Here is a 26,024-nt window from a genome sequence, read left to right on the forward strand (position 1 = left end):
AAACAGTGCTGAAGCTGCTCTGTGATAACAGACCAGTGCAAGGTGCAGAAAGTTTCCTGCCTGAGTTGGAGTTGAGGTACAAGGCTCATCAGTTGAGCTGGAAAACACGAGCACTGATACCTTCTTGCATAAGGCACACACAGGATGAATCATGATTTTTTTTTTATTTAGTACCATCTAAGCAACTTTTTTCAGGAACTTTAAGTCTCAGTTGTCAAGGAAAACGGTTTTTTATGTCCCAACTTGCAAATAGGCAGTTTCAGATGAAAACAAATAGTTGGCACATTAATGACAAATATCCACATTAATGATAAATGTCCCCATTAATGATACATATCCACATGCAACTTTTCATTACCAGGAAATGATAGTTTTCACTATTGACTGTATCCTGCACAGCAGGATCTATAAAACTTGTGCTCCATCATTCTGCTTTGTGTGTACATGTATCTTTTCATTTTTAATAAACTGCTTTCAAGCAAAAGGCTAATTCTTCTCACAGTAGCAGTAAAGGCTTCGTAGAAACCAGACCTGTACAATTTGGGGGCAAATGCTCCCATTATACTGGATTTATGTGGGTATAAGTAGTTACACCGAAGTGCAAGACTGGTAAATCAAAAACTGAAGTTTGTTTCTTTAGTATTTAATGCTGAGGGCTCAGTTACTCTCTGGATTTCCCTTTGAAGGACTTCTAAATTCTGATTTCAGGCTCCTTCCACAAGGATCCAATGTTGGAGATGTCAGAGCCAAATATCAACTGCTTTCTTTTTAAGTTCATGTGTGAGGGTCACCTAAAAATGAGGGTCTGTGGGTATAAAATGCCTGTGCTCAGCAGGTGACAGCTCAGGAAAGGTGCTCAGTTGTCACCTTGCCCTTCTCCACATTTCCTGCTTCTCATGTCCCGTTGTCAGAAGCCCAAAGAGGAGCAGCTGGAGCCTCCCCCGTGGTCTGGGAGGTGAGAGCTGGGATGGCTCTTTGTGGGCTCTCACCAACAGCTGGAATTCAAAGTAACACACTGGATGTAGATCTTGGTGTGCTACACATAGTCCATAAAATCTGCTTTTATGCCCTCCTCCAGTTTACTGTGGTGTCCAAGCTGTAGGTACGAATTTAAATTGTAATGTTGCAATTTATTTCTGTTTATATCTCCTAAGTACTTAACTCTTAGCTGCTTTTAATTACCCTGAGTACATTCTCATGGACATGCTGGAAAAGTGTATTTGGTATTAATGTATACAAGTAATGGTAAACAAATTAATTTTTAAAACCTAAAATAATTGCCTAAGTCGCTTCTGTTTATTAATTAATTTATTTGGCTTTCTGATTAAAATGTCACATGAACTTTAATGCTTTATTACCTTTTATTTTAGCACACATTATGCTACGTGGTAGAGTTTTCAATTATACAGATGTAGTCTTGTATTAATTTGAGTATCTCACTTCAGCAATTAAAAGAAAGCTTCTTTTCTGCTTTCCTTAATAGCCCTTCTGAGCCTGCCTTTATTTCTCATGCAATTATTCTGGGGTTTGACACGCACAGATCTGATTTTCCATTCGGGCCAATCCAGCATTGCCTGATTCTGCATTCAGAGCTTAGAACAGATATTTCATGGGAGAGCTGCCCTAAGTGCTGCTTTGTCATCTGAGCAGGAGGAGACCTGCGTGCATTATCGCTGGCACCTCAACCCAGCCTCCTGTGATTCACCCAGACTGATCTTTGCTGCATCCACAGTTGGACATTCATGACTCAGAGCAGCATTCAAATGAGGCTGAGGAGAAGCAGGAAGGCAAGACCTCCAGGAGCACATCCCCACACTTATTGGTGGGAGATGGCAGCTGTAAATATTATTCACTGGGAGGCTTCCTCTCTGCCTGTGGCAGTCGTTTAGCCCTGGCTGAAGATGCCTCTGACATTTAATCCCGAGTGTGTTGCCCTGTTCTACAAGGAGCATTAACAAATGGGAGCTGTTTAATAAATAAAATGTCTGTCAGCTTGGCAGTCAAAAAGAATAACTGAGTAAATAGTGATATTAATGTGTTATTCCCAAGGGAAAAATCATGATCTAGTGAACAGATCCCAAACTGGGGAATCAGGATAACCAGACTCCTCTTTGTGTGTGATACTTGTCTACTGTGCAGCCTTGAACAGGACACATAAGGGGCAATGTTTAAAAATTCTGAATTTACACCAATTGTTACAATCACAGGTGCCTGCTGCTTTTTTTAAAAAACAGCAATAGTTTAAGTTTTTTTAGTCACCACCTAGAAAATGCCTTATAAGAGTTTTTTTCAAGACTTTGAAAGATTATTTTGTATCAACTAGTTGGGATAACTCCCTTGCTTTTCTTCTGAAACCAAAGAACCCTCCCCCTAAAAAACGTGGGGAAAAAGAATGATGGGAAATCTACTTTCTCTCATCTTACAAATTTGCTTGGATATCACCTTAGAAACATAAAAGGAATACTAATTTTTCACTTCTTTCTCTCATGGGACCACTCCTAGAAGTACAAGAGAAGTGAAGTGAAAATGTTTTCAAACTTCAGTAGAAAGGTAAGAGTTGATCTTACAAAAATGTTCTTTGCATATTTATTTAACAGCCTTTGGAGATGGTTCTGTGTTTTTCTTCTGCTTAAATAGAGGGAAGAAGCCAGATTTTGGATTGCCAACTTTTTGCCTGAAACCAATGTAGGACATCTGATGTATCTGACCTTCAGCCTAAGAAAGGCTTTTGGGAGAGAGAATAAAAAAAAAAATCTGTGTTCTATCATGTGGCCTATTTTTTTCTCCTTGTAAAAATACTCTTAATGGGTGAAAAATATTTTGGAAATTCCAAGAAATATTTACTTTTTCTACCAAACAAGCTGGGTGGTTGAGTAAACAAATTTAATTCTCTTTAAAGTGTTCTAGTTTTCTAATAAATATCTGATTTCTTTTCTATTCATGATAAAAGCTCGAACATTTGCATTATTAGGGAAGAACTGTGCATGCAACGTTTGTCACTCGTTTTGTTAGAGAGTACAAAACTTTAGCAGCACCTTAAATCATTGCTAAAAATGAAGTTGCTTTGCACTTGATCAGTTTATGTAGTGATGGATTCTAACAAATTTCTGCTGTCACTGACATTCTCAGTGTCAAAGTCCAGCAACACAGGAGGCAAACCCCTTGGCCCCAGCTGTGTTATTTTAGTTTGTGCCCCTGAGGAAAAAAAAGACTCTAAAGTAGATGTTTGCTTTTGCCAGTCTCTGCAGCTCAGTCCCAAAAGAATCTAGAAGAATAAAATGATTTTGTTGGATGTTTGCTAAAAATAAAGTTACTGTGGAAGGGCTTTGAGTATCACACCAGTGTCTAGCACATAAATTACTAGAATAAAAGTAAAGAGGGCAAGAAGGAGAATTGAATCTGGTGAATCTTCAGACTAATAATAGTATATTGTCTTAATCCATTCTGATTGTTGATGTTCATACCATTATAAGGTCTTAAAAGAGCTTTGTGGATAGGTGGGCAAAGCACTGTCAGCAAAAAGATCTTGTGCACCAAATGACTGAGCTGCAGATGTTAAAGAGCGACTTTACAGTTCTCTTCTGGATGAGTTATGTCTTTCTCCTTCCCTGCTCCACAGAGGAAATGAGTCTGCTTTCTGTTAAGAGGGAGAAGAGCTGCTTCAGCACAGGGCCAGGCCAAGCTGCCAGCTGTTCCACAGGTGGATTCCTTCCAGCGGAACCATCGGGCTTTGCCGGGTGCCACTGACCCTCCCTTTCCATGGGATTTTCTGTAGGATCTGTAGCTGGAGGGGAGGCTTGCAATTTTTCCTCTGAAGTTGAAATGGGGTTTTTGTCTGATCGTTCCATATGTTGAGTATTCTGGACCATCCCCATCACAGATGTTCCTCTCCATGCATTAAAACTGGGTCTCAGCTCATTCGGCTTCAGCACTTGACTTTAAAAGGCAAACAAATCAGATCCTTTTCTTGAGGGTATAATGCATCATTTTCCCCTCTTTGACTGTGTATTATCTTCTTTTATATCTGATCACATCATCAAAATCTAACTTCCTGCATCTGTGTTGGCTAATTAGTGCCTTGGCTTTAAACCTCCTCCTATCAAAAATACACATTTTTCGAACTAGTCAGTATTTTTATTTACTTTATACAAAGTGTTCTGAGCATATTTAATGAGCAGAGGAAGAGGGATGGTTTCTCTAAATTGGACACACCAAAGAAGAGTGAAAAGATTATGGGATGCAGAAGCAAATAAACCAGTGGCTGTAGATCACTCTTTCTCTGGCCAGAATACACTCAAATGTTACAGGCTGGTGTTTGGAGCAGTGTCACAGTCTTGTCCTGGTGCCTCAATAACTCCTTTTGAATGACTGTAGTCTTGGTCATGAAGAAACCTGATAAAAATTCACACATTTTTTTTTAGTTAAATAGTGTGATATTACACTGAAGTTTGGAAGAGTTTGTTTAATTCACCAAACAGAACCTCCTGTGGTTAATTAGCCCACATAACTTGTGTGCTTGATTTGTTTTACTGCCTTCAATAGCAAATATTCTGTCCACTAAGCACATATAAATGCACAACTTCAGTCAGACTTTCATGTCTGAAAATCAACATAAGTTGTAGTTTTTAAGTATACATGCTGTAAAATCATATCTAATTACTGGATCTTAATAAAAAACAAAACACTACCTTTTTGATAATGTATCTCAAAGAAGTACCTTTGCTTTGTATCTTTGAATGTGACACTTCTGAGTATGTAAATATGGCACAATAGAAAAATTTTTCTAAGCATCTGCCTATGAAACAATTATTTTATAGAGTGGAAACATTCTGCTTTCCTTTTCTGTTTGAGCAAATCATGCTCCTTGTTCAGCTGTAGAATTGCCTAATTTCCTCATTTCTGTTAAAAATTGTTTGTTCTGGATGTAGGTACAGATCCTAATACTCAAATGGCCAGGTATCAGAAAGGTTCTCACTGTACTCAAATCAGAAAAGTTAAATTTCCACATTTACTCCTTGCTTTGTCACATTTTCATGGAAGTACTGCAGTCATTTTAGCTGTGATTGTTCTGGATGTGGCTGTGAACTCCCAGCTAATGGCAGAAGAGGTCAAGAAGAAACAAGTGTTAGGATTTGGGTTTTCAAAGCCAGAGTGGAGTTAGGCTTTCTGGAAGTTAATGGGACTTGGCAGATGGCCCAAATTCAAAAACTTTATCTAAAAGTGCCAGTGGCCTGTGTAATCCAAGACTGCCACTGGCTGAGCTGCAGCTCTGCTGTAGTCATGGATAACAGCATGGAAGAAAGGAATTTAGTGTAAACACAGCCTTTGGGAGCAAGATCTGCAACTCCTCCCAGGCCCCTTTTGTGACCTTGGGGACAGTGAGAATCAACACTGGCAGAGTTCTGGACACCAAGAAAGAGATGGTACCTTCTGCTTTCTGATGGAAAACTTTGCACCCTGGATCAAGGGGGGATCCTGTATCCTCCTGGCTGGCAGGCAGAGGGCAGTGGCTCAAAAGGAAGGAGGGAAAGGAGCCAGGTACTCACTCAGGGCACCCCCCTCCTTGCCCACCTCAGCCTCCCAGGTGCCTCTGCACAGGTGGGAGGCTCTGGATGTGGAAGGTCGGTCCATGGATGATGGGGGGCTAATCCCCACCCGAGGGGCTGGGGCCAGAAAGGCCCAAACCCCCACATATCACAACCAGCCCCATGAGAGCTCCAGCTGTAGGCAGTTCCCTTTGAAGGGGAGCAGAGGGTCCAGTGGAGGATTAGGCTTTCAGGTTGGAAATCTGGGATTATCCACTGGACACTGATGTGCTGGGTTTTCCTGTTTACACCCAGGGCCTCCCAGGCTTGCCAGCCCTTAGGTTTTCTGGGGTCATCCCATTGGCTTCCTCACTGCAAAGATTATCTTGAATTCAGTTTGGGAGGAAGTGCTCCATAATTTAGGCACGTCCCACCAGCCTACCAAGATGTCACTGCTCAGATTTCTGCCTCAAAATGCAGCCTTTCTTAAATAACACAGCTGAACGATAAACGAATGGGCAATAACTTAGAGAGATTAAATGGACAGAACTTTGGACACTTGTCACAGCTTCTGCAATGCCTCATATCTGAACAGGGAAGAATTGCTAAGTTCAGAAATGCCAGAATCATTAATCAGCCCTTGGATGTTGAAGTGATGTGATATAATGTTCGTAGCTTGTAGAATCCGGGAATTTGTTTTGCCTGGATCTGCCAATCTATTTTATGTTTGGTTCAGCCTCATTGTAAAATTCAGGGAGTTAAAGTAACTGAATTCATGGATCTATGAATATGATTTCTGAAATACCACATAAAACAACACAACAGGAAAGGATGTATCAGGTTGGATTACTTTTAATGCATATTGAATAGATAATTTATCCTTTGACATTAGCTGAGCTGAGTGTGTATCTCTGCCACAGAAATCTGAAGTTGCCATAAGTCCTGGGGCCCAACCTGCTGCCTATGGAAAAGCAATTAGAGACTGGAGGGCTCCCAGCTGACTTTGAGGAAGGATATGTTCTTGCTCCCAACAAAATGTCAAATGCTCCCGTAGCTTTGTTAGTGTTGCATCACATTAAATATTGTTGAATAAATTTGAGGCCAGTCCTGCCTTGTACATAATGACAGATGTCCACCAATGAGTCAAAATTAGGAGAGGGGTCCTGGCTCACCATTAGAAAATGTAGTAGGGAGAGACCTGGAGGAATTAGGTAGTTCTGTGGGTAAGAAGAGTATTCAGAGATGTCATATTTACTTCAACCTTCATCTTTTAAACAAGCAGAAGATTATTTTAGATGTTAAAGAAGAGATATCATAAAGGTGTCTGTTGCTTATGTTCCTTCTGAAATTTGATCACAGGCCACTGCCAGAGATCTCTGAACTGTGACAATATGTAAACCACACACCTAAGTCATTCTTTCAATTTGTCTGCCTCCTCTCTGATGAAGCAAGAGGACTTGAATTTCACAGAATTTTTCTCTGAAATGCAGTTATGAGTCAAGATATGAGATTTCTCACTAAGGCATTCACAGGAAAATAATGATGTGATAGGATACTACCACAGCCAAAGGCATGAGCACCAGGAGAAAGCATTGCTTAAACTCCAACCTACCATCTGCACGAGAATTCATCCGTGTTTAACCTTCCTCTGTCCCAAATCTTTAAGCTAAGCAGGATTTGCCACCCTGCACATGTAAGAAAATTGGTGAGCACTTAGCTCAGGATGAGCAGTGATGTGGAGATACCAAAACCTGGGGCAAAGCCAAGTTCTTTGCGCCAAATCCGCATCCTGCCCCTGTTCCGGAGGGATGGTGGAAACGCTGGGAGAGGCGGCTGCTGACACCTAGTGGCATCCCGGCACAGGTGGGATCCGGCACCTGGATTTTCCTGGAGGAGCGCCGACAAGGCGGAACCACGCTTTGTAGCTGCATAATAAGCTTTGTTTTTCTAAAACTGAAGTTTTTTTCAGTCTCCATTCCTTACTTGTAGAGGCTTTGTGGGGCCTGCTTTTACAATAATTCTCGATCTCCTTTTTCTCTTTGTAACTTAACAACGTGTAGTCTAAACACTCTGTAAAGGAAAATACCTTCATTTTCATCTCAGTTCCATGTGTTAAGGTGTTTGGTTATCTGACTTGAATGCAGTAGAAAAGCCTTCAAAGGGTTATTAAATTGTTCTATGCAGAATCAGAATGGTGCTATATAGAAGGCATTAAGAGCTTTGAGCCCTGACCAATTGTTGGATCATTGTGTTCCAAGATACCAAGGCAAAATCTTGCAGTCCAGTTCAGAGCAGGATGTTAAGAATGTCCATGGTCCAAAAGCAATGCTGGCAATTCATAAATTTGGTATTTTTTCAACCAGTAGCGCTCATATTTAAAAGCAACTGGACAAATGCATGCAGGAAACAACAACCAAATACTGTTAAACTCAAGCACATTTACTGGCTTGGAAGACCCTGGACTCAGAAAATTTTAGAAGCTGGTGAGGACTTCTGAGAAGCATCCCCACCTCTTTGCCTTTGCTGGGGCTGTGACCAGACACGGGGTGCTGAGTTTCTGTACCTTTGGTGCGACCTAATAAATCAATCTTTAGGGTTAAGGGAATAAGATTTTTGTTTCATGTGTTGTAGCATCCTTAGCTAAGAATCCCAACTATCTTCTCCCGTTTTGTTGCTTTTAGTGAGCTGGTTTGATTCAAATCACATTTTAGAGCTGTACTTTGCAGCTCTATCTAATGAATAAAAATCTAAAATTTTGCCCCAATGTAGAGAAATGGAAAAGATTGTGTTACATTCTAAATGCCACATAAATCCCTGTTTCCTGGCATGCATGGGCTGCTGGTTTCAAAATTGTGTCTGATGTGATTAACCATTTTCTTCATCTGTATTCTATCACTGGTGTTATGTCTGTTTAATTTCCTTCTTTGGAAAGAGATCAATGGAAAAAGGAAATACAGAGAATGTCAAGATGCCCCCTTTAGCATTTAATGCTGTTGTGTGCAGAATCTCAGCTAACTAAAGCTGCAAAAGTACTTGCTTCTCTCAAGATTAAATGCTGCAACATTTTAGGCCCAAATGGTGTAAAAAGTCAGACACTTCAGCTTCTCCCTTTGTTTTCATCATATCATTTTGCCAAGATTTTAGAGCTGTTGCTGCACTATCAGGAGGGATGTCAGCCACCTGTATTCCTTGATGTTTAAAGACCTTAATCTGCTCTGTTATGCACTGTTCCAGAGCAGTGACACATCATCTTACAGCAATCCTGTGTTTGCCAGCTTTTACAAGTATTTGCTGTGTTGTCTTCAAGCAAAATGAGTCATGATTTCTGTTGGTATGATTCCATGTATTACTTTAGTTTTTCCAACTTGGACCCCAGCTGCAACCAAACTGCATTTTTATTTGAACTGGGTTTAGTGAATAATCTAGACCTGGAAATCCAAAACACTCTGTGAAGTTGTGTTGTTGGAATGATCTTAAAAATTCATAGTTCAAGATTTTTGTTGTACTTGATTTTTTTTTAATGAGCTCTATCTTTACTTCTCTGTTGCTTAATACTATTTCAGTTTTGCTCTAATATTGAATTTAAATTGTCTGCCGAGTGAGATCAGCAATTGCATTACACATTTGCAGATACAGACTATGATGAGATGTGAGAGCTTCCTCTCTGACTGAAAAGAAAGTTACTGCTACCTACTTCTTTTTTTTCCCCTATTGAGTCCAGTACAGTCCATACCGAGAGATCAGTTAATAGTCTGAGACCCAAATGGGAATCCAAAGAGAAAAACGGTTTCTAGATCCCAGCTGAGATTATGCACGTGTCTAAATCCTGTCATAAATGGAATAACTTGATACTGAAATTAAAAAAATGGGGTTTGACAACAACAGTGAAATGAGGCAGTGAGATAAAATAGAGTGTAGGCACTCCTGGGATTAAAGAGCCAGATCATATTTTTGGACTAATTGATAACTAAATACAGCTCTAAATCATTAATCTAAGCAACTACTAACAACTCTATTTGTTGCAAGCGTGTTCTGTTTTGCCAAAGCCGTTGTAGTACATCCATCAGGCCACGAGGCAGAGCCACACACAACGATTAGAGTCAGGCTTTGTGCCGCGGGAGCTTTCCAGGAGTTCCGTCCCTGCCGTGGAAAGTGTATTTGGGAATGGCTTTCCACCGCCTGAAATCATGTGGAACGATGCCTGGATAGTTGTTAGTGGAGAGATCTTCCTTTTGTTCTGTAGCTTAAAAAAGTTAAAAGGTGAAGAAGGAGGTGTGTGAATGGCATTTGGTCACCAAAGCTGGAATAGACTGCACGTCCAAAAAAAGAATTTGAGGTTGATCTTGATTGCTGTGCAACATGTAGCAGCATATGCAGTATTTATTTGGCAAGGCAGTTCTGGATTAGTTGCTACAGAATATAAAATGCCCTAAAAATGTAATGTTTCTTTTCCATGCAGTCAGTTTAATGCACATGTAACATTCCAGAGCAAGATTTCTATGTATTTTGACAACCTCTTATGGTGGGGTGGTGCCCTGAGAACATTCCTCCAGAGGAGGTAAATGGGCTGATTTTTCATGGAAGCTGTGCACCTGTAACTTCCTTGTAGTTGCACCCACAGTGTGATAGTTGTGATAACTGAGAATTCCTTGTTACTCTGAAAATGATGCCATGGGTCCTGACAACAAAGATGTGGTTGAATGACCTGAAGCAGGTCAGATTTTGTTATTTCTTGTTATTTCAGCTTAGAGGAATGAAGGTTAGCAAGAGTTGTGTTCTAGGACTGCATGTACTTACTCCAGGTTAGGTCAGATTTTTATGTAGCAGGAACTATAATTCTTTCATCCTGTGCCCACATCTAGTTTTGGACGTTCTTCAGAATTTTCAATTTGAAATAAACCAATAAATATGTTGAATATGCCATCCACCATAAGCTTTTGATACTGAACCAGCATTAATCTGTCCAGTCTCTGACAGACTGGAAGTGCAGCCCACAGCTTTGGCAGTTGTGGCCATTTTAGAGCAGTGAAAGAGCAGTGCCACGACACACACTGGGAAAACAGTGCTCAGTTCCACTGTCAAGCAAATCGTGGGGAAGTGTGAGTTTTTCACATCGCAGTGCAACGTGCTGTGCTTGCTGTAGCTTCTCTCAGAGCAGTTTTGGGGGTGGCAGAAAGGTTTCTCTGTTATGTGGGAGTGATTGAGGAAACAGTGCAGGATTATCTTAAGGTAAGGGAAAAATGGTGCACCTGACTTCTAAAATGCAAATGATAGAATCATAGAATCAGCTGGGTTGGAAGGGACCTCTGAGATCATCAAGTCCAACCCCACTCTGGTTCCCAGCCCATGGTACTGATACCACATCCAGTCTCTTCTTAAAAACCTCCAGGGATGGAGAATCCACCCCTTCCCTGGGCAGCCCATTCCAATGGCTGAGCACCCTCTCTGGAAAGAATTTCTTTCTAATATCCAACCTAAACCTCCCCTGGCACAGCTGAAGACCGAGCCCTCTTGTCTTGCTGATCGTTGCCTGGGAAAAGAGACCAACCCCCACCTGGCTCCCCCCTCCTGGCAGGGAGTTGTAGAGAGTGAGGAGGTCTCCCCTGAGCCTCCTCTTCTCCAGGCTGAACAGCCCCAGCTCCCTCAGCCTCTCCTCACAGCACTTGTGCTCCAGTCCCTTCCCCAGCCTCGTTGCTCTCCTCTGGACCTGCTCCAGGACCTCAATATCCTTCCTGAGCTGAGGGCCCAGAACTGGACACAGCACTCCAGGGGTGGCCTCACCAGTGCTGAGTCCAGGGGAAGAATCACTTCCCTGGACCTGTTGGCCACACTGTTCCTGATCCAGGCCAGGATCCATTGGCCTTCTTGGCCCCCTGGGCACACTACTGGCTCATGTTCAGCTCCCTGTCCATCCCCACTCCCAGCTCCCTCTGCCTGGCTGCTCTCCAGCCACTCTGTCCCAGCCTGTAGCACTGCAGGGGGTTGTTGTGGCCAAAGTGCAGGACCCGGCACTTGGCCTTGTTGAACCCAAATGATGCCAGGACTCTCTGATGAGGGAACAGGTGCAGTTTTGCTCGTGAAATCAGTGGTGTATGAGGAGCTCAGCCCGGTGAGACTAACAGAGCTGAGAGACCAAAGGATCATCGAATACCTAAAAGACTGGCAAAGAGAAGGGGATTAGGCTCTTCCTTTTATCCCCTACAGACAGGATGAGCAGCAACAGGATGGGCTGCAGCACAAAGCACCCAAGTCAGACATTAAGAAACACTTTCTGATGGAAGTAGAAACACTGGAGTAGATTTCCTGCGGTGCAACTGCAGTGTCCCCAGTGCTAAAGGTCTTTAAGTGCAGGTAGATAAACATTTGTCTGTCTGGAGTGGCCTAAGTAGAGCTGATCTCGCAGCAGAGCAAAGGGCTGGATGACCCCTGGGGTTTCTTCCAGCCATAATATTTTATGGAGGGTTTTGTCCTCGGTTCCAGACGAGCTTCAGCTGATTAAGTGGAAATGACCCTCCCTTGCAACTTTGGTGTTCAGATTCTTAAGAATTTGTTCACTTATGTATGCAAAACAAGAAGTTCAAGGGCTTTTATGGTTTCTCATCCCTCTTGCATTCCAAGCATTTGCTTAAACTTGGTGGACTTTGTCCACATCCTTTCCCTGCTCTCCCCTTCCCAGCTCCTGTTAGTGCTAACTCTTTTCATTCCCTCTATCTGGCACACACTAGTCCCTTTTATCAAAGGACTTTCACACCTGAGGCCTCCAGTCACATACTTGCAGTAAAGTAACAGCTTAAAAGCAAATCCTTTTAAATCCTGAGGCCAAACACCGTAACAAACATATCTTCTCAAGGGATCAGTTTCCAAATGTGCTTTTGAACCTAAGTCCCAGCAGGCATTTGGCTTTAAGTGTGTGATAGGGCTTTATTTATTTATTTATTGCAGAGCCACCTCCCCCCTTTATTGTTCCCATCTCAAGATGTGCTATTTAAACCTGTACCTCTGGTGAATTCTAGCATTGAAGTGCAGATGAGCAGAGTGCTGCTGGGTGGTGAAACATTGCAGGACAAAAAGATATATCAAAATAAAATCTTATGAGAAAGTGTGGGTTACAGGGAAAATGCACATCTCGGGTTTCCGGAGGGAGGGAGGGAGGAGGTAAATCGTGGTTTCAAATCAACATTTCTTTGAAAACCTGCTGTATATGGGACAAGGCACTCAGGCTGTGGCAGCTCGAAAGAGATTTTAAAAAGGGGAGTGATCTCTGTGAAATATTGTGCAAGATGTGCCATAAACTACTTGCAGGTATCACAAAACGAGGTTACACCTGAGATATTTATAAATAGCAGTTCCTGGATTCTGCAAGTCAGTTTGCAGACTGGTACCTGCAAAACATCCTGCTTGCCTTAGGAGATAGCAAACTTTATTGTGTGTAAAATTATTACTTGGACCTGCAGATTAATATTAGCCCTCTCCAGGGCCTGTTCAGACAGGCAGGTTTGCAGTTTGCAGTTCGCTGATGACTTCTGTGTTTTCAGTGGGTATTATTGCCCGGGACATTCAGCTCAATGGGTTGTTTATATAATATCACACTTGTTTCTCTCCAATGTAAATGCCAAACTGTAAAACAGGATCAACCCCCCCCCCCACAGGAGCACAGTTCCCTGAGGACAGGGCTACCAGATAAGGCTTGATTTTAATCTTTCTCTTGTCAGCTGTATCTGCTGACAGTTCATTTTCAGGTGACTACCGGCTACAATAATCACTCATGTTCCCTTCCTGGCTCTCAATTAAGCACAGTCACATTAGGTTGTTATTCTTCTTTGATGGAAGATATCAAATAATCATAATGTGAAGTCTTAAATTTAAAAAAATGGTGCCCAGCTTCTTCTTTTTTGGATCTTTTTGATGCCTTGTAAATCAGAGCCACTCCAGAACTTCAGTATCTGCTTACACTCTCTTATTCTAGTAAATCTATCTTTTCATTGCTTCTTTTTCTCTCTCACTTTTAAAAGAGGGTTTGTTTTTTCATGCTGTGGGACTTAAAGTACTAAGCAATCTCAGTTCTCCCCCTTTCCCTGAAAATTCCTTTATTCTCATTTTACTGAGAAGAGAAAGGGGGATTGTCAGTAGAGACAAAAGTTAGAAAATCCAGTTCTGTAATTCTATGTAAATCTATCCCTCCAAATACCACTTTTCCATTCGCCTTAAACACCCTTTGACACTTTCCAGACCCCTGACATAATTTTCTTACTCTGTGTCCTGTTCCCCAGCTTGATAGAGGTGTCAGGTGAAAATCTGGGACTTATCTTCAGTACATTGGAACCCTTAAGATTTGTTTCTAATTCAACTCTTATTCACACATGCAAATATCCAGCTCCGTTTATCTGATGCTTTAAATTCAAGCTCGTTGGTCTGTTGAAGAGAGAAGTTGAAGCTTTGATTTCAACTGATGCTTGATGTAATTGGCTCTCAGCAATTCAAGTTACCCAGCTTATAAAATGTTAATTTGGCTTCTCTTTGCAGGCCAACACTTCTTAGTTTGTTCTTACCCAAGATACAATAGTATGAAATGTTATTTTGAGAAAGTAACTCAAGATAGCTGTTACAGTGAATAAAAGGGCAGTAATGCATCAAGACACTGAAGTGAGGGACAGCACACAATTCTAAAGCTAAATATGACTTTTATTAAAATGACTTAAAAGTACAAAGCCCTATAAAAGTATTATGAACTTTTTCTTAACAGAAGAAGGAAACCAAAACCAAATGCCTGAAGCTGAATATGCCACAAATATCATGATGAGCCAGAACCCTGTCTAAATTTTTGCCATGTTGTAGGTTACCTAAATGAAACATGTAAATAATAATAATAATAAAAAAAAAGTACAAAAGTGATTATTTATTCCAAATCTTTTGCACCAAGAGAGGATGACTGGAGTTCAATCCTTTCTTCTTAAGAATCAGAACCCCAAAGGCAATCTAATGTAGCCTAAAGCAACAGATTCATAATTATATTAATAGCCATATGCTCCATTTCAGCTCAGTACCCCCCGGCAATGTGGTAATCCTCCCTGATTCTGAAAGTTACATATAAGTCTGCAGATACGAAAACTAATATAAATTGAATGTGTAACAGAATAGAACAGATTGTAACTAAGTTGAAAGCACATCCTTTGGGCACAATCAGCAGAGGGGATATCTGTGGGATATTGAAATGCAAATTAGTTGTAACACGTGAAGTCTATTAATTTGTTTGATAGAGTTTAGATATATGTGTTAGTTTACATCATTTCCCCCCTGTTTCATCCCCTTAATCCAGTCTGCCTTTGGTAAAAATGAGAGTGATTGCAGTTTTAGGCAACCCCATATTCATTACAATCCACAGTGGATATTTTCCCCCTAAGAATACAGGTTGAGATATAAGTGAAAGCCTTTGACCTCTTCTACACTGTAATTTAGATCATAGTCCCAGTACAGGTTGTGTCCAGATCCTGCTTTGTAATATCCTAATAAACACAACCAACTGTGTCATGGGAAATATGCTACTGCTCTGTCTCGTGTCAAAGATGTCATAAACACATGGGATTTCTCCTCTTTTGGTCTGTTCATTTTTATTCTTTTGGTCTTGTCAGGCAGCACGAGCGTGTCCCCAGAGGAGATATCTTCCCAGTGTCTCTTTCAAGTAGAACAGTTCCATTATTCCCTTTCTGCAGATTAAGATTTCTTTTTTTTTGAAGCTGTAACTAAGAAGGGTAAATTTTGAGACGAGTTAAATGCCCAGCTCACTGAACCCGGTGGCAGAATAAAGCCCTTCTATCTGCTACTGTCTATCTTTCTCTGAAAAACATTAATCCTCAAAAAGACTGGGAGAATGTAAATAAATAAAATCACTGTGCAAATCGTACAATCAGCTGAAAAGGGGCAACATATTCAAAGCTTTGCATTTCCCAAACAGCCAAAAAAACCACCTTTGGATTCTTGTAGAGGAAGACCCTCTGGAAAAGTACATTTACTTTTCAGGTCTTCAAACATTCCTGATATTATCAAACTTGCTACACATTTGCAGGTCAATTCTGCAACATATAGATATTTCTCTGCTCACTCCAGTGGCCATCTGTGAATCTGAGATGTTTGACAAGCTCACAGCTTGCCAGTAAAAATGCTCTTAAGGTACATTACCAGCAAACTTGCAGTTTATTGGGAAAAGTGACGGGATTGACGAGCATGAGCACAAGTACCTGAATTTTATTTCTTTATCTCTCTCCTTGGTTGTTTTAAGTTTCTTTGTATTCCCAGCCTCCCAACTGTCTGTGCACATGAAAGCTGTAAAATTCAGAAGTTACCCTCAGAAATTTGCCTGGAGACTGTGTTTCCTCGATCCATTCAGTGTTTCAACAGGCAAGTAGGATTTTTGAAAATGCCTGAGATGTTTTTGGAAGAGACACAGGAATATATTTTAGAACTGTTCACACCACTTTTAGCTTCCAGTGAGCACCTGCTGAGAGTCACCTGAGTTTCACTCTCTGTTACCTTCCACCGAATGAAGAAACTGGGGGTGTTAAACACACATTGCTGTTTATTTTGGCGTAACGGTGGCCACAGAGGGGCAGTGTGAGCAGCCTGACACTCTCTAAAGCTGAAGCACATCTCCCGTGGTCGATACTGGCACATGAATGATTTTTACGAGATCGATTTAAAAATAAGTATAAAAAGATGTATCTAGTGGGTTTTTTTCCCCTTCCTTAAATTTCTTGTTATCCATAAAAAATATCCACTAAATAGATCTCGGAGAATTCCATCTAACAACACACAAGCACTCAAATGCCACTGTAGTTAGGGACATAAAAGACAAGTAAACATGTACAATATGAATTAAAAAAAAATGAAAGCTCCATCTCCTGCCAGTGAATTTGCAAATACTCTACTGTCCTGTGGGGTGTTAGGACCTGACTTCAGATAAAGTTGATGTAAATTAGATATCTAATAATCCAACCAAACACGCCCTTAATCCATATTTTGTGTTGATAGGGTAGTTCACAGAGTAGGAACTCATCTTTTTAGAAACTAATAGCGTGATGCTTTTAAGAAGCTAAGTTCTCATCGTGCTCAGGTGGCTTTCTTATGGCTGTATCACCCCTTCTGCCCCAAACTATTGAGTTTAATGCCATTGTATTTATAATATTGCTGCCTGCCCTTATCCCACATTCCTTTTCCTGCTGTCCTTTCTTTGATGTAGCATATGCCAAATGTTCATTCAGTGATGATTATTTTAGATCAAGGGTTATTTTCCATTGGCCTTGTTAAAAAAAGGCAGCAGGGGAATACTTTTTTTTGTTGGTTCCACCACAAAAGCAGCTGTAAAGAAGCAGGTTCTGCAAATCATAATACTTTTTTTGTTCACCTGTGCATATCAACGAGTTGAGGGCCAAAGGTAGAAAGCCAAATAGAAAATAGAGGTTTAGTGGTAATTTTTAGTTGAATTGGGTTTTTCATGAGAAAATGGACTAAGTTAATTAGTGGAAATGTCAGCAGGCATTCACAAGAGCCCAGAAACTGCGTATGGTCTGACTTTATTACACAGATTTTTTTAAGTTTCTTTCAGGAACTTTTACCTCTTTCTTTGCTGGTGTTTCCTTTGCTGCACACTGACTAACTTACTTTTTTTCTTTTCAATGGTCTGGCTGATTATCATAATTAGGTTAAACCTGTTTCAGCAGCTTTGTTGTCAGAACTGATGAAAGGACCACGGGGCCATGTATTCTCTAGTCAGCAGATCCAGTAACAGATACTGCTCCCTGCTAGGCCTGTGTTCAGTGCTGGTTTGTGGTGGTTACAATTTGGGCAGAATTGTGAACAAGTCAACAAAAACTTGCCTGTGAGAAAGCAGTGATACAGGAATGCCTATTTAGAAGCATTCACCTATGTTATCTTTTTTAGTATTGCACACTTTAGTGTTTGTTTATATGTTAATATTATAAATAATATCACCAGGTTTCTCCTTTATCTTCTGGTGCAGGGTAACCAGTCAGCACACCCTCAGTTTGGAACCAGCTGGAGTCCAGGCTGCCACTAATCCTCCAGGGAGAAGGGCATGTGAGGAATCCAGGGAAATGGGTTCTGTGTTGGTGTTATAAGAAAGAGAAGGGCAGGCAATAGAGAACATGAGGAGAGTTGGAGTTATTATGGTTGGTGCATATGAAACCATTTTTAATAAGAATATCCTCCCACATCTCTCCAGCAACTGTGCCTCACTGAGTACTAATGACATGTAATAACAGTTTCAGCCAGGCACAAACAAGTATTCTCTGCTTATAAAACAGAAGTGATGCCTTTCCTGTGTTTAGGAATTATATCCTATTATATCAAGAAGGGAGCAATCACCCAGTTTACCAATAGAAAGGAAATTTTCCATTTAAAGTATAAATCTTTCAGAAATCTGGGAACAACCGAAAACAGGAAATCATTCCAGGCTTAGCAGTACAATGTATCAGAATCTCAATTATGGGTCTGATTTCCAAAGCTGTGTTGAAGTCATCGAGCTGTACCTAGTTACCAGTGGTAAGAGTGTGGTTCAAAAATGGCCATGGATTAAATCCAGCCTCTGTGGCACTGGCTCAGCAATTACTGTCAATTTACAGTGTTGATATTAATTACAGATCCTCAGGTAGGGACCAGGAGACAGTGCTGATTAGACACCTTGGAATATATGGGGTTTTTTTAAAGTACAGTTTCAGAATTTAATTTGATACAAAATCAACCAAAAGAGAAATCAAATACTTTTTTTTTTCTAAAAACACCAAAAAGCCACATTGCAATAGTATGTGAGAGATAGAGAAGAAACTACAGAAGTACAGTGCCCAGGGAGCCTGCAGGAAAGGAAGATCACTTCCCTCTGGCTGCTGAATGGCATTGAGGTGTCACAATGCCTGGGGTAAGCTGCACAGAGCCAGGGAAGGCAGCAAGAAGCTTTGCCACCTTTTGATTTCTCCATTTGTTATATATCATCCATTTCTGTGAGTCCTGGGTTGCTTTGATTGGAATCAGAAGCAGCCTTGTGAATAGTGTAGATACATGTTTAGCTTTTCTTCACACATCCAGCAGTATCTACATTGCTCAAGAAATCCTCTAATTCAGAGAAATCTTACAGTGACATCCAGACTTAGCAGAAAACACTTCACATCCTTTGAGGTTTTTTTGCCTTCAGTATCTAAAATAAATCTAATTTTAAAAACCTACATTTCTTTTCAGACACAGTTTCTTTGTACAAAACCTCTGTATGTGGAAAGCAAGGGTTAGGCTTATTGCACCTACTTCACACCTGTTTGATTTACTGAGCATTCCTTAGTGCTTTACAGAGCCAAATAAAGGGCTAAATTATTGCAGCTCCATTGTGGAAGGGCAAGAGATACACCAAAGAAAGAAAAAACTATGAAGAGAATCAGGACAACTAAATTCCTGACCTCACCTTTACTACCTTCTTGACTTTTTACTTTTTTTCAAGTACATCATCCTTGTTGTATTTCTTATTCTCTCTAATATGGCATGCCAGAAGGATTTATGCAGTTTAAGTAGTCCTTGCTTTTAAATTTCCTAGAACAACAACATAGAAGCAGAAAGGAAGCTAAGAGAGTAACATTGCTTGATTGGCTGCATTTTAAACCCACTTTATGTTACAGCACAGAATAAATGAAGAGTGAGAATACCCTGAGAAAGAGAATGTTACTGCCTTGTCAGAGGAAAAGGGTATTTATGGAATGATGGGGAAAGCTGAGACTGCTGTAATTTTGTGGTGAAATGTAGGATTTCTGTTTTAATTATTATCGGTCCTCAAGGATAATTAAGGAAAAGCAAAGATGAAAATGAAGCCCAAAGTTTTTAATTGGTTCTGTTTTCAGGTCACACAGGTGGTGGCTGTGTGACCCTGCTTCTGGATGGCTCTTCTCACTGCCAGAGACCTTGGGACAGTCAAATTTTAGCACTGATGAGGCAGCTCTTTCTCTCTTCTCTGTCCTGGTATTTGCAACATTTTGTTGCCTGATGTCTCTTTATTAAAGGTAGTTCAAGAAGTCCTGATATTATCACCCATGGGGAAGCTGTACAACAGCACAGACAGCATACTAGGAAATGTTTTCACATCATCTTGGCTTTAGCTGGGATGCAACCATTTTGCAGGCTTTCTTTGGGAATCCAGATAAGAGCCCAGCATGAAATTCAGCATTTAGTTGCTCTGTTCTTGAGGTAACTCTCCTGCTTTTCTCTGCCTCCATGTCAACCTGACTAGTGTAGGTCTAAAGTTTTCCCTCTGTGAGTCAGGATGAAAATTTGAAATCTAAAACTTCTTTGGAATGGCAATTGAAATCACTGAAAGAAATCTGGAGAGGAAAATGTCCATGTGACTTCAATTACCATTTAAAGGTTATACTTACATCCATGCAGGCCCCAATGCAATCAGTGGATGTTCTTTGGAGCATTATGTCCCAAGCTTAATTTTGTAAGGCCAAAGTATATTTATTCCAAACCGTAACTAAGGTCGGTAAATCATGTTTTTCTGACACACCTGAAAACTGTCACTTCCATATTTTTTATCACACCCTAAAACATAAACCAGTGGAAACAGGTTGTTTTCCCCTTCACCATTTCTCTGAGTTTCAGATGAATTCGGAGAAGGAAATACAATTGGTAGGATGTGCCTGTGATCTGGAGGATCTGTGAATCAGCTTTCCTCTCCTTTGGAGGACACGTTCCTTTATTTATACCAACTGTATTTGTACAGCCAGTGATCAGAAATAAAGGAAACTCATGTCTCAGCCTATCCAAATTCTGGTGCTATTATGAGGCCTAATACAAAATAAACTATTGAAGTCATCAATGTACCACAGTCAGTCTCAGTCCTGAAACAGTTGTTGTTCTAAAATAGATCCCCAGTTAACCCTTTGCTTGAGGAGTTGAGCTATTATGTATAATTTCTACAGTGCACATATACAAAGGAAAATTTGAAATTCCCACCCCAGAAATGTATGGCTGCTTTACTGTTTCATGTTTACTAATATATGTGGGAAATATTCAAGGTTGGGGGTTCAAAGTCTCTCCATTAAAAGAGGCTGAGCATCCAGTATCTCCTGGTCTGCTTTGAAAAGTATTTTCAATATCGTTGTAACACACCCCCTCTAAGATCAGGCTTTCCTGATTTGTTTAAGTAAGCAATTTATTTCAATAGCAATAAGTCAGATTAGATAAACGACGATCTAATTCTTTATGCCATAAAAATTGCACAACGTGTAATAAACACTTACTGTCTTGAGCTGTCATGAGATGCTCAGTTGTGATATTTGCTAGAAGCCCATACATTACTATTTCCATTCCATTCTGATCTGAAAACTAGACAGTGCTCAAAGCACAGCCCTGGGCAAGGATTGCAAAAACTGCTCCCTAAGAAGGCCCCACGATTGAAACACATCCCTCTGAGTCACAACTCCCTCCATTCTTTGCTTCTGTTCTTGGGATGGAGCAATTTTCCTGCTGGTCTGTGCTGGTGACAGATTATGCCACCTAACACCCAAATTCTGGCTGACCTGCACTAGCCACTGAGAAATAGGGGATCATAACAGTGAGGGAAAAATGAAATAAATGAAAAAGGCAAGGCTTTCTTTCTCCCCTCTCAGCTGACTTACTCTGCTCCTATAATTTAGGTCCACATTTCTAAGGTAGGATCCTGTGTGAAGGTATATAGGCCCAACCTCTTTGTCTTGAGGTAATCTGGGTTTTGAGGGATTTATATATAGAGAGAAGAACACTCTTCACTCCTGTTCTGTGTCATTTTTCATACATGAAACTCTAAGTGGAACTAATATCCCTTGGACAACTCCCACTGATTGAAAGCAGTTTAAAGAATAGAGGGATACATGAAACAAGCTTTTATGGCTTATCAAACTAATGGGAATTTTGTGCATCTGTGGCATTTCAGAGGTGCAGGTCTGTTGTCATGAACACATTACATGAAACCTAAACTCGGATCAGCCAAAGGAGGTGTAAAATCCCAGCTTATGCACTGGGTTTTTTCAATTGACATAGTTCTATACTAGAGGCATTTACAAAGATTATTGAAAAGTTGCCCATTTTGAGAAGAGCATCTCTAAAAAAACTGAGAGATAAAACTCAAATTCCAGGCAACTTCAGGTCATAATAAATTGTCAGTTCAGTACAGTCCTGGGCTTGTATTGTATTATATTTTCTTAATGATGAATCAAAACAAGAAAAAAATGCTTCCCATTTTACTTCCTAGCAAATTTACCTGGCAAATTACTCAAGCCTAAAGTCCCAGTTATAGAAGTGCTAAATTTTCAAAGCAATAACTTGAGTTATTCCTGTTCCCCTTCCCCCATTCCTCCTTCTTCAGGAGCAACAGTCTTCCAGCTGCCTGATATTGTGTAAAAAGCCAGGGTCACGTAGATGTCACTTCTTTACTGTGCTCCTTAGCTTCTTTGCACGCTCCTTGAGGTTGCCAGGGCTTGGCATTTGGATTTTACCCCTGTGCTAATTACTGAGGAATTTGAGTATCTCCAGCAGTCAGCTTTCCGAGGGATTCCATTGTTGCAGCTGTGATGTGTAATCACTGGAAGATTTACCTCAGAAAATCCATGGAAAGTCCATCTCTTTCTCAGTCTGTGTGCTAGATGGAACGACCTGAAATGTGCCCTTTTAAAAAAATTGCTAATGGACAGTGTAAAACTCTCAGCTAGAAGATGAGGGAATCTTGAAAGTTAGGCTTTCACACGGAATACTTTGATGAGTCTGAAATACTGCACAGATTCTAAGGGGTGAGACCAATACTGAGTCCCATGTCCACCTGTCATAGTTTTGAAAAAGAATAAGAATATATTCTTAGCTGGTTTTCCATTCTCTCAAAAATTTTGGGTTTTTGAAGTCTCTATGCATGGATTTACAGGTTATGCTGGAAACTGCACTTGCTGAACTGAGAGCTCAGTCAGATGAACTGTTTACTTGTGCAGTTCATAGGATGGCTTCCTTCTCTTCTCTTGGATACTCCATCTTCTCTGTGTCCTTCTGAAAGGAGCTGTATGGATTAATCATTCAGATCTTCCTTCACCTGGACAGAGCACTGCAAAGCCTCTCCTCGCTTTTTGGACCTGGCTGCAGTGACCTGGGCACCAGGTGACAGTGCATATGGACAGCTTGGCAGCCTGTGACTCCCTCCTTTCCACAGTGGGAACATTCAGTAAAGCTCACAAAAATCAGGGCTTAGTGGTTCTTCACAAATCTGAACCATGGATAGTTTATTTCTAACCTCAGCACAGTGGCCAGCACAAATCCTTTCCCGGTTCACACCCCACGTGGGGTTTTCAGTGTGAGCTTCACTCTGCATTAGCTGTCATGTTTTAAGAGATTACACATGAAAAATGTTATGATCACTCTAAAAAGCGTGTTTTCATAATTCTATGGTAACATGTGCTTTTTGATTAACAATCAATTTTTACATTTTTTACTTGCTTTAAGGAGAAAGTCCAAGAAGGATTGTACACAGCCCACAAGGTTTTCGTAAAAGTGGATGTTTTTCATGAATAGGCTTCAGCTCTATAAAGCCTTCTATGTGTGCTTCATTTAACTGGCAAGTGTCATCTCTTGGTTTCAAGGTGATCACTCCCATCAGTACAATTCAACACATGTCAGGTGCACAAATCTAAAACAGTTTTCTTAACTTGTTTATTGAACATATGAGAGACTGGAGTTTTGCAGTAGAGGTTTTTAAGAAAACTTCCAAAAATCGTGTTCCAGTGTTTGTGAAACCTCCTGTTAAATTAAAAATAATCTGTTCTCCACCATATCTGAATTCCAGCTGCAGTGGTTTCAGGATCAGACTCTTGTCAGCAGGAAATGTTGCTGTCCCATAGACAATATTAGCAGTAGACTATTCATGAATGTACATGTTAGGAGATTAAATTTTCTTGGCAAGCAAGGTAGCCCAGGGGTTAAAAACATCAGAACATCTGCATGCTGGTGTCCTTCAAGTTTTAGCATGCTATCTTCAGGATTATGCCACAGATTAAAGAGTTTTATTTTACCATCAAAGTTCTATAACTAGAATCTCTTGGAACAGGAAACATGACCTGTTTTGCTGACTGCTCTAGGGGGTTTCTTCATCTTTTCAGGAGTTTGAAAACTAATGTTCTTTGACATTCACTTTAAATTGACACTTGATATCCAGTAAATCAAAATAAAAATATAGATTTGATCTATGGAAATCGAGATTAGTTTAATGTTTACTATCCTCATGCAAATTACATTTCTCTTCCTGTCTGCTAGGGCCAGTTTTGGAGGCAATACTGAGGTGTGTGTTGACGTCCTACAAACTGGAACAAGATTTTGGCTAACAAGAGACTCTTTATTTAATGCTTGTCAGTTCATACATATAGCAAATCTTCTATGCATTATTAGTTTAATTTGCCTTCTGTTTTCACATGTGAAACCATAAGATTTATATTTTCGTGGCAAAGCTTTTCCGTGCAGTGAGAAAAACACAATGTGTGTTGATGTATCTGATACATTTCTTTAGTTAATGATTTCATGACTTTTTAAATTTTCAGCATGGCCAGAAGCAAAATTTTAAGACTCTATGATATATGTATATGTGTATATATATATTTGGTTTTTTAAATAAGCTTAAGTATCTAGATTGTGAATTGAAAAAGTGTCAGAAATTTCCACAAGCAAACTGTGGAGATCTTGGCAAACTGGTGCACCTCTTCTCAGTATCTTCAAATGCCACTCATCCCTCCTCCCCACCTGCAGTTCTCCCTCTGCAGCCTGACTGTCCAGCTTGCAGGAAGGTGGAATCACAGGGACTGAGCTGCTCAAACCAGCTCTGAACAAATCCTTCCCCAGAAGGGCCTGTTAGCTCAGGCTCTGGGTGATGTGCAGACACCCTGATCCTGCTGTCAGCTCAGATCTCTGCTCGTGGGAGGCTGCTCCCAAGTCAACAAACCTGCTCAGATATTATTTAGGTGTGCCTGTGCCGTGCATCTGGAACCAGGAGCTTTGGGAAGCTCATTGTAGATAAATCTGAGCTGTCTTTGTGCACTGATGTGGCTCTGTGCCCAAGATTGGAACCTTTCCTGGAAGCAGCTGTGTCAGGGAGCTCTGTGCAGCCCAGGCTGGGCTCCTCAGGACTCACTGGCTCTGGAGGCAGCACTGTACTCATATTTCCAGGACCTGGAGCATCATAACCACTCATTGCTCTCAAAAGCTAAATATTGTTTAGCTTGCAGACTCCTCTGAACTGAGACTTACTGTGTATTCTGGTGGTGCATAATAAAGTCGTAATACAGCAGGTCCTGAACATGCAATGGGCCACTGTGCTGTTGTAAGACAGCTGGTGTTTTAGAAAGGTGCTTTTCATATGTTTGCACTACAATTAAAATGATGAAAATAATGGTAAGAGCAAGATTCCTTGAGGGTGAACAAGTAAAACGGGATTTGCCTTGTTAATAAGTTAAATAAGTTAAAAAAAAAAACAACCAAACAAACCAAGTGAACTCAAACCAAAAGCAAAAACACACACACACACACAAAATAAAAAGAAGCCCAAAAAAACCAACCCACCCAAAAACAAGAAAAGAAAGGAGAAAATATTGTGTGATAAAAACTTCAGCATCCTGTTCTGCTATGAAAAAGCATGCTTGGAAATACATTTGTATAAAACCAAGCATATAAATCTCACATTTGTGATGCTCAGAGATATGCGAGTTTGCACAGGACATTTTGACATATTGCTGTTTTCTGTGCTGGCACCAGAAAGACCATTTGCTGATCCAGATCTCTGATTCTTTTAGAAAATGTGCAATTAAAAAGGGTGTGTGATGGGGGGAGGAGGTAGAATTGCTGGAGTGGAATCACTCTTTTTCAGGTTGCTCACCTACTTTTTTTTGAAAGGTGCAGTAATTTACTGCTGTACCATGGCCATCAGCTCATTAATGAAACTGGAAGAAAGAGCTATAAAGACTTAAAAAAAAGATAACTTGGTAGAGTTCCTTCCCTGTTACCATGAACTGAGAAGGAACAACTCTTCACAGTGTAGAAAGAGTAAATGTGCAGCCCTGTGAGTCCTGTGATATATATGAGATTCATCAGTACCTTGTCCCCAGTGAGGGCTGTTAGACACACACAGGACTGGCCTTATCTTCTTTGGACTATACACACCACAGTATTCAATTATTGCTGTGAGTTGTGCCCCAGAACACAGACCATTGTCTCATTTAAATATCTCTGTCCTTTCCTGAGAATTGCCTGTACTGTTATAAAGCACAATAAGGAAGGTTTAATATGGTGAAATAATTTTGCCTTGGGTACCAGGTGCATGTTGTTAAGCAGAGGGCTCTGTGAATCAGGTGTAAGTAGTTTTTAGTTCATGAGCTGGACCTTCAAGGAGAGTGTTGAAGTCAGTGGAGTTGGGACAGTTTGTACCAGGTGAGGGTTTGGTTCTGGACA

Source organism: Manacus candei, unplaced genomic scaffold (genome assembly GCF_025592945.1).
Source record: "Manacus candei isolate 608988 ecotype Guabito, Panama unplaced genomic scaffold, ASM2559294v1 h1tg000103l, whole genome shotgun sequence".
In the NCBI taxonomy this organism is placed as follows: Eukaryota; Metazoa; Chordata; class Aves; order Passeriformes; family Pipridae; genus Manacus; species Manacus candei.